The sequence below is a fragment of the Boleophthalmus pectinirostris genome, unplaced genomic scaffold (genome assembly GCF_026225935.1).
Source record: "Boleophthalmus pectinirostris isolate CB_2022bp ecotype Guang Dong unplaced genomic scaffold, ASM2622593v1 HiC_scaffold_11, whole genome shotgun sequence".
NCBI classification, from domain to species: domain Eukaryota; kingdom Metazoa; phylum Chordata; class Actinopteri; order Gobiiformes; family Gobiidae; genus Boleophthalmus; species Boleophthalmus pectinirostris.
Window position 1 is genome coordinate 2392247 of NW_026570994.1, and position 8607 is coordinate 2400853.

General features: G+C 40.8%; 1 non-coding gene across 1 annotated transcript; it reads left to right on the plus strand.

The window, feature by feature from the left end:
* Positions 1-3276: 3276 nt before the first annotated feature.
* On the plus strand, positions 3277-3349 carry trnar-ccg (transfer RNA arginine (anticodon CCG)). Its single transcript has one exon. It is a non-coding gene; the product is annotated as a tRNA-Arg (tRNA).
* The last annotated feature ends 5258 nt before the right edge of the window (positions 3350-8607 follow it).

The window sequence follows — 8607 nt, forward strand, 5'->3', positions numbered from 1 at the left end:
TGTGTCAGTGAGGAAAACTTATGTATCGTTGGAACTGTTGATTAACCGAACATAACGGAACATTACAATGACATGGAGATGAAGAAAAGTGGAACATTTTCTCATTTTTCCTAGATCCTGTCAGACGTACTACTGTGAACAGAGCCTGTCGGAAGTTGTCATCGCATCTTTCCAAATGTCTTCCTGGTTTGTAAGCGTGAATAGAGCCTGTACTTAAGTACAGCTTAAAAAGTTGATACAAAAACACTGCATATGAGTTAAAAAGATGTGTGTGAAGAATCCCTCAGTCGTCCAGGTAGAATCCATGGTGAGGAGAAAATTCAGTTTGTCGACTGGACAAAAGTTAGTTTGGTCGAAGATGTTTTGCAGTTCATCCAAGCTGCTTCTTCAGTTCTGGTCAGATGCTGGTGACACTTCCTTATATCTGCAGGGAGGAGCTAACTACACTGAAACTACACTGAAACTAACACACACACTTGTTTACAGTTTCTGTTTGTTAGTTTCGGCCTATTGACCTGTACAACAATTCATGTCCATAATGGAGCTTCCACACCTCTGGACCTGACCTGACTACACCTGTTGTTCTCTTGTTTGTTTTGATTTAGGTTTGAGGATGGAGTTGTAAATAGGAGATAGATGGTGTCTGAGTCTCCATTTCTGTTTAGAGAAGGATTTTTTCTTTCTTAATAAAAATGGCTTCTTTCACTCCCCTCTCAAACCAGTTCTTTTCTCTGACTAAAATCTGTACCTCACTGTCCTCAAATGAGTGGCCTGTGGCTTTTAAGTGGAGATGTATACAGCAGACTGAGGTCCACTGCTGCTCTCTCGTCTGTGTTGGTTCATCCTCTTGTGAAGTAGATGTTCAGTTTCTCCAGTGTAGCGTTCACTGCAGTCTTCACTGCACTGAATGGAGGAGACCACATTACTTTGTTTGTGTCGGTGTTTTGTCCTTAGGATTGGACCAGTTTCTGTCTTAGATTTGAAATAGAGCAGGACCTCATGTTGTCTAAAAATCCTCTGTAGTTTTTCAGAAACACCAGCCACGTAAGGAATAGTTACCCCCTTTCTCCTGGGTTCTGATTCTCTGTTGTCCTGTTTTTTAGTTCTCTTGGTTTTGTTGAAGGCCCATTTTGGATCTCCGCAAACAGAGAGGACTTTCTGCACATGTTGTTCTTTTTTCTCCTTTCCCTCTGTGTTTGTAGGCACCACTTGAGCCCAGCAGCATTCTGACCAGAACTGAAGAAGCAGCTTGGATGAGCTGCGAAACGTTTTGTCCAGTCGACAAACTGAATTTTCTCCTCGCTATGAGTTACAAAACTACAAATGAAGTGACTGAGGTAAGACGTTTGTGTCTCTATATTAACACTAATGTCAGTTTTGAGGCTTAATAAATAAAAACAACAATGCCACAAGGTGAAGTAATTTACACATAAAAACAGCCAGTTAGTCATTAAATAATATACATTTTAATAGGCTTTTATATTATATATATATATATATATATATATATATATATATATAATATATATATATATATATATATATATATATTTATTTATTTTTTTTATTTTTTTTTTTTTTTTTTTATATAAAAGTTAGTATTAGCTTAGATCTTCACAAAGAAAATCCTTACTTGGAAAAAAAATCTGTTCAACATATGAATTATTACACTTTTTGTCACTATTCTCACTTTGCAAATCTGATATTTCAACACGTGCACACAGACACACACACACACACACACACACACACACACATACACACACACACACACACACACACACACACATACACACACACACACACACACACACACACACACACACACACACACATACACACACTTCCATTGCTATTTCTGCTTTATCCCTCTGCGCCAACACCCAAACCCCACTGCCAACTGCCCCTAGCCCCTGTCCCCCGTCCCCCCTCCTTACCTCCCCCTGGCTCTGGCTGACCATCAACCAATTACACAGGAACTTGGCACCGGGATGGACATCCAGTCATTAAAAGGGCTTAACACTGGCACTGGGGGGCGGGGGCTTGTAAAGGGGGGGCTACGGACACTGAAAATTTGGCAAAGATACTCCACTGTATTCTAGAAGACCAGATGTTGTCATTCAAACAGAGGAATAAGATATCGTGGCCGTAGGGTAAAAAAAATAAAAAAATGTTACGGAACTTTTCGGCGCTATTGTCAAATGGAACGTGTTGACAGAACTGTTGGGACGGTCTGGAGATTGGGTTTGAAGGGTTTCGAGGGGAAATAAGGTTGGAGTTGTAGAGAATGTTTGTGGTCTGTCAGCAAAAATACGGGATCCAGTTTGAAATTTGCAGCGATGTGGGCGTCCAGTGACCGTCCGCACATTTACACACTATTGTATTGTATTGTAGTGCACAAGAAGTACACAGTTTTGTTTCATGAGTAAAGTACACATACAAGCAGTGTTGGGGAGTAACGGATGACATGTACCGGAGTTACATAATCACAAATTAGGAGTAACTGTATTCAGTTACAGTTACTGTTTCAGTGTGTGGTAATTGGATTACAGTTACTTTGTTAAAATAAATGGATTACACAGCAGCATTTTCCTGTTTTTACATTTTGGGCTATATCCCCCCCCCTCGTAATTACACTCATTGCCGGACACTAAACCAGGTCTAAAACCAGGTCTAAACCAGGACTAAACCAGGTCTAAAACCAGGGCTAAAACCAGGTCTAAACTAGGTCTAAACAAGGTCTAAAACCAGGTCTAAACTAGGTCTAAACTAGGTCTAAACCAGGACTTAACCAGATCTAAAACCAGGTCTAAACCATGTCTAAAACCAATTCTAAATTAGGTCTAAACCAGGGCTAAACCAGGTCTAAACCAGGTCTAAAACCAGGTCTAAACCAGTTCTAAAACCCGGTCTAAACCAGGATTTAACAGGACTAAATCATGCTGTGTGGACGTGTCTCCTCCTCTTCTATCAATAATATTTTTTAATTTGGTTCAGTAAAGTCTGGACTTTTTATTTTCTTTTAGCAGATAAAACATCTTACATTATGATTTCCTCGTCTTTGCTTCTCTACAGCAAATCAAGTAATCCAAAGTATTCAGATTACATTACTCATTTGAAGTAATTTAATGGATTCCGTTACAAACTACATTCTGGGGTATGTAATCTGTAATCTGTAATCCAACACTGCGTACAGGAGCAAAAATAACTTACAGTTGATCTATTGTGTGCACCTGCTCCAGTACATGTGGATGTGCATTGATTAAAACAATATGTGGCCCAGTGGCCTAATGGATAAGGCATCAGCCTCCGGAGCTGGAGATTGTGGGTTCAAGTCCCACCTGGGTCGAAGTTAAAAATATCTTTACTCACAACTTTAATCATAGTTCTGACTAAAAATAATCACAAAACGACTGAAAATGAGTTCTAAATTAAGTAATTTATTCTGATTTTAAAACTGAATTAATTTATTCCTCAATCGTGTAAATGTTTATTCTTGTTAAAAATAATGGTGATGGTTCAGTTCATTCTCGTTGTGTCGCCCTTCTGACGTGATCCGGACGATGCAGCTCCACCAGTCCTGTCTTCGGCTTCTCTTTGGATTTGTGAGCAGGATGTGGGAGTGGGCTGAGGTAGAACAGCTTCAGATACAGTTTGTCTTCTTCCTCCTTCTCCAACACTCTTCTGTTCTCCTCCTCAGCTGACAGACGTAAAGTGTGATGAGAGAATTCTCCCACTGCTGCGCAATTACCATCGGAATCACTGCAGAAAAAGTTTGGATCATGTTTGTGTCCGTGGTGTAACGTTGTGGTGTTTTCTTCCCAAAGATGTAAATACGTTGGTGTCTCTGTCCAGTCAGAACCTTCCCCACCAACACACTCTGAGTGGAATTAAATACAGACGATTTAACGTGTTTTCCATGTATACATCAAATCAGAATTATTATTTCCATGTAAACTCGAAGGAGAATATTTTAACTAACTCGCGTGTCTCGCGGTCCTGTTTCCCCGATATCTGGACTGTTTTCCCGTCTAGTGCGTTCGAGGGTGCACACTTCCGCCTACACCCCGCGCACTCTTACCTGCAGCAGTCTCCGCGACGTTCTCTGGTTCGGGGGCCAAACCGAGGCACTTCCTGGTTGTGCTTTAAATATCGAATAGTGGTGCGCTCAAGGTGGACATGTAATCTCGGACTCGACCATTGCGCTCTATTTGGGGTGTTGTTGTTTTTTTTTAAGCTATTTAATTGAATTTATGATAACCATATGAGGGGTTCTATATGTTAATTTTTATTATGTTTATTTCCAAGTTGTGTTCATCAATACAGTTTTGCTCATGTTAATTCCTTTAGAACCCCATTTTTCGTTAATTGGTTTAGCCCGGGGGAGGGGCTAAGGGAGCTCCAGTCATTTGGGAGTCTGTTTTTGGCCTGACTACATGGGTGCTGGCTTCTGTAAGTGCGATTACTGTAAACATTGTTGTAAATACTCATTTTTCACTGTAAATATTCCACTCTGCACATTGGGCTGTGAATAAAAACACACTTAAAGGTTGTATGGAAGATGTTTTTTGTTTCAAATTGTCAATGAGAGCATTATAGAGATCAGTGTTGGGAGTAACGCATTATAAAAGTAACGAATTACAGTAATGCATTACTTTTTGCTGTAACGCAGTAATGTAAGGCATTACAGGGGAAAAAATAGTAATATTTTACTCGGTACAAATGTGAGTAACGTGCGTTACAATGTTTTTTAACCTGGATTGAAGTGGTGGGTTTTTCTTCATACAAATTCGCTAAAATCACCTCGATATCAGCAGCGGTGAAACACCGGAGATGCGCCCTCATTGACCTTCAGGTGACCACGGGCGAAAGGACTGACAAAGTACTCCACGCTGTTTAGACCTGGTTTAGACCTGGGTCAGTTTTGGTTTAGACCTGGTTTAGACCTGGGTCAGTTCTGGTTTAGACCTGGTTTACACTCGTCCCTCCCTCTATCGCAGTTCACTTTATGCTGTCTCGCAGATTTTTTATTTATTTATTTTTTTTTGTGTGCAATTTTGCATGCCCTGTTTTTTTTCACATTGTATGAATGTGTATTGCGTTCCTCCCGCTGCGTCCTGACTGGCCAAGGGACTCCTGTCTCCTGTACAGTACAGAATGTGTTCAGCTGCCAAATTTAAATACATGTTCAAGTCTCTAGCAGTGTGATTCTGAAGTGCTGTACGGTTGCAAGTTTTCTCCCCGACAAAACCCACAACGTCGACGAAACGTTCTGCACCGACAAAGGCTCCTGCGCTCGCACCCAAAAGGCAGAGGAAGATGTAACCATCACACAAAAAGTTGGACTTCTGGACACGCTGAAGGAAGGTAGAAGTTACACGCTGTAAGCAGAGTCTTGCACCAGGCTCGGGTACCTGCAAATAGTTGCTGAAATCAGGGCCGCGAGCCCGAGCAGCAGGGTCCATAAAGAGCGATCGGGTGACAGCCGCTCTTACCTCCGTGAGGTGCGGAGCAGAGCCGCTCCTTTCTCCTGCGTTCACCTTCGAGCCCGTCCCTGACAGTGAGTCCTGTTTTAGTCCTAGTTCAGTTCTGGTTTTAGTCCTGGTTTAGACCTGGTTTAGTCCTGGTTCAGTCCATATACAGCGCAAAAGTTATTTTGGTGAGAGTAACTTAAAGTAATGCAATAGTAATGTAATGCCTTACATTTTAAATGCAATAATATTGTAATGTAACGAATTACTTTGAAATGACAGTAATAGGTAATAAATAACACATTACAGTTTCAAAGTAACTTGCCCAACAGTGATAGAGATGCAGTCGCCTTGTAATTATGATGACCAAAAAAAAAGAGGAATAAAACTTCATCAACTCTGGACGTGGTGGGGCTAAACATTTGCCAAGTAGATAATGAGACTGCCTAGTTATCTGTTAGTTGATAGGCTGTCAATCAAACTCCCTACGTTTCTAGTGTAACTGACTTGCCTGAGCGCTGCCATTACGTGGTTTACGTACGCCTGTCACACAGTCCACAGACGCGGGGGGTTGGTTTCACACATGCACAACATTTGAAAAAGGACAAACAGTCGCTGGATTTCTTATTCCTTGGAAAATCCTCTATACAACCTTTAAGTAAAGTTCATGTTCAAACTTTGTGTTGAAATTGTATTTTTCTTAAAGTTTCAGGTTGTTCATTATATTATAATATTTTGTAAAAGAAAGAGTTCATCAATTAAAAAAGATTTCTGTAATAGATTTGTGTTTCTCTGCACAAATATTTGAACTTATTGTTATTTTTGGGGTTTATATTTCATGAGTTTTCTGATCCGGCCCCTTTGGGATCAAAGTAGGTTGGATACGACCCCTGGACCAAAATGAGTTTGACACTAAACAAATGTGAGAGTAGCTCAGTTTGTACAGAGTTCGTCCACTGATCTGAAAGATTGGTGGTTCGAAACCCGCTCTTGACGTAAACAGGTCAAACAAATAAATAAGGTGGAATGTTTCTTACAGGGCCCAGTGGACTAACACAGTGTTAATGCGCAACATTTGAAAAAGGACAAACAGTCGCTGGATTTCTCATTCCTTGGAAAATCCTCTATACAACCTTGAAGTAAAGTTTTTTCAACTGAGCCATCATTTCTTTACATTTATTTCGGACAAACCCTTGAGAATCCGGAATTTAAAAGACATCATGTAAACGTGGTCAGTGTGGAGCAGTCTCCATGGTGACAGAGGGGTTTTATGCCAGACTGTGGAACATTATACCCAAAGAGCAACATTTCCTTGAAAACAAACAGGAGGAGGACAAATTTTATAAGAGTCAAGTTTGTGGAAATGCAAGCCCACTCAAAACAGCAAGTTTTTCAGTGCATGAACCAAACTGAATATGAAAACCAAAACCATAATGAACAGCATGATTTAATTTGAGTTGATTTTTGACTGTGGCTTTATAAATTCAACCACAGAATTCTGACAGGCCCTCCAGCTCATACTTAATAGAATTGTATTTTGGTTTTAAGTTCCGTAAACTTGACCAAAGTGACTTGTCCCTGCATATGAGGTAAACATGATCAAATCAAATAGAGCTTTAACTGATAACTGTAATGCTGATGTCTTAGTTACAAAAACACTGGGCATATTGGACAAGTTGGTTACATTCAGACTGCAGCCTGAAGTGACCCAAATCAGATTTTTTGGCCCCTATGCTCCTGTATCTGATCTTTTAATGATGACACTGATCCAATTTTTTTCCAACGCGACCCAGGCCGCTTGGATATGTGCTCCTAAAACCGATACATATCTGATCTTTTGACATGCGACTTCAGGGCTTGTTTACAGGAAACATGAAAATATTTTATTGGAAGTGTTTTTCGTATAGACGGTGATGACGTTTTTGTGGCTTAAAGATGCAAAAATCTGAAAACACACTCCAGAGTGTAAAAGTTGAATACGCTCCGCCGTAGTGTTTCCGTCTACACTGCCCAAGACGCAAAACTCTGGTCAAATCTGCTCACGTTGTGTACGTGTTTACATCACATACATCACCACCTCACGTCACCACCTTGCCGCCTGACATGTACCCAATCCAATTCCACACACTTTTGCGTTACCGTATGCATGCAGATTTCCTCATCTTAACGCGGAATAAAAAGTTAAGATTCGACGCCGTGTTTGCGTCTTTGTTCAGACCGTCATCATATAAACATATCCTATGTCTGAATGGCCAGGTCGCATTCATCCCATCTACACGTCAATGGGAAAGTGAGGTTAGTGAGTTGATTGATATTTGGGGAGATCGCTGTATTCAGGCCAAATTGGAGGAGTCTTATCGGAACCGGGCGGATTTTTTGAAATGATTGACAAAGAAATGTCTGAGCGCGGCTACAGTCGGTCCTGGCTCCAATGTCAACAAAAAATAAAGAGCCTGCAAGCCAAATACAAGCAGGCTAAAGACTCAAACAAACGAAGCGGGAGTGGACATGTAACCTGTCCATTTTACCAACAACTGGACTTTTGGGAGACAAGCCCAAATTTAGAGTCAGGCTTAGTCACTTAGTGCTTCCGCTCAATTTCATTGAGTGAGAGTTTGGGCACCAGCCAATCAGCGAAGAGCCATATATTCTGTGTTGTTAACGATTCCTGAGATCAAGGATTTAAAGTCAGAACAAAAATAATGTTTGGTGAATTTTATCAAGGGGAAAGACGTTATTGTCCTTCTTCCAACAGAATTTGGGAAAAGCTTAATATACCAGTTAGCGGAGATAAACAAAAAAAAAAGTACCCACCTACCATCGAGCGAACAAATTTTAACACTGTGAGGTCAGACGGTTTCTATAAAGTAAAACCGGCTGACTCAGGCTACAGCATTTAGCCGACTTCCGTAAACACTGAGCACACTCGTGGTGTGTGACGTCGTTGTGTTCTCAAACTGGGGGCTTTTAAGTTCACACTGGAAATCACATACAAGATTTCACCAAAAAATCTGACTTGAGCATTAAGCCCTGCAGTTTGAACGTAGTTGCTGTTTCTCCTTTGGTTCTCAAGGTGATTATCCACTGGGAAAACAGAATGAGCCTCACATGTGTCGCTCATTTGTGTTGCCAGTTT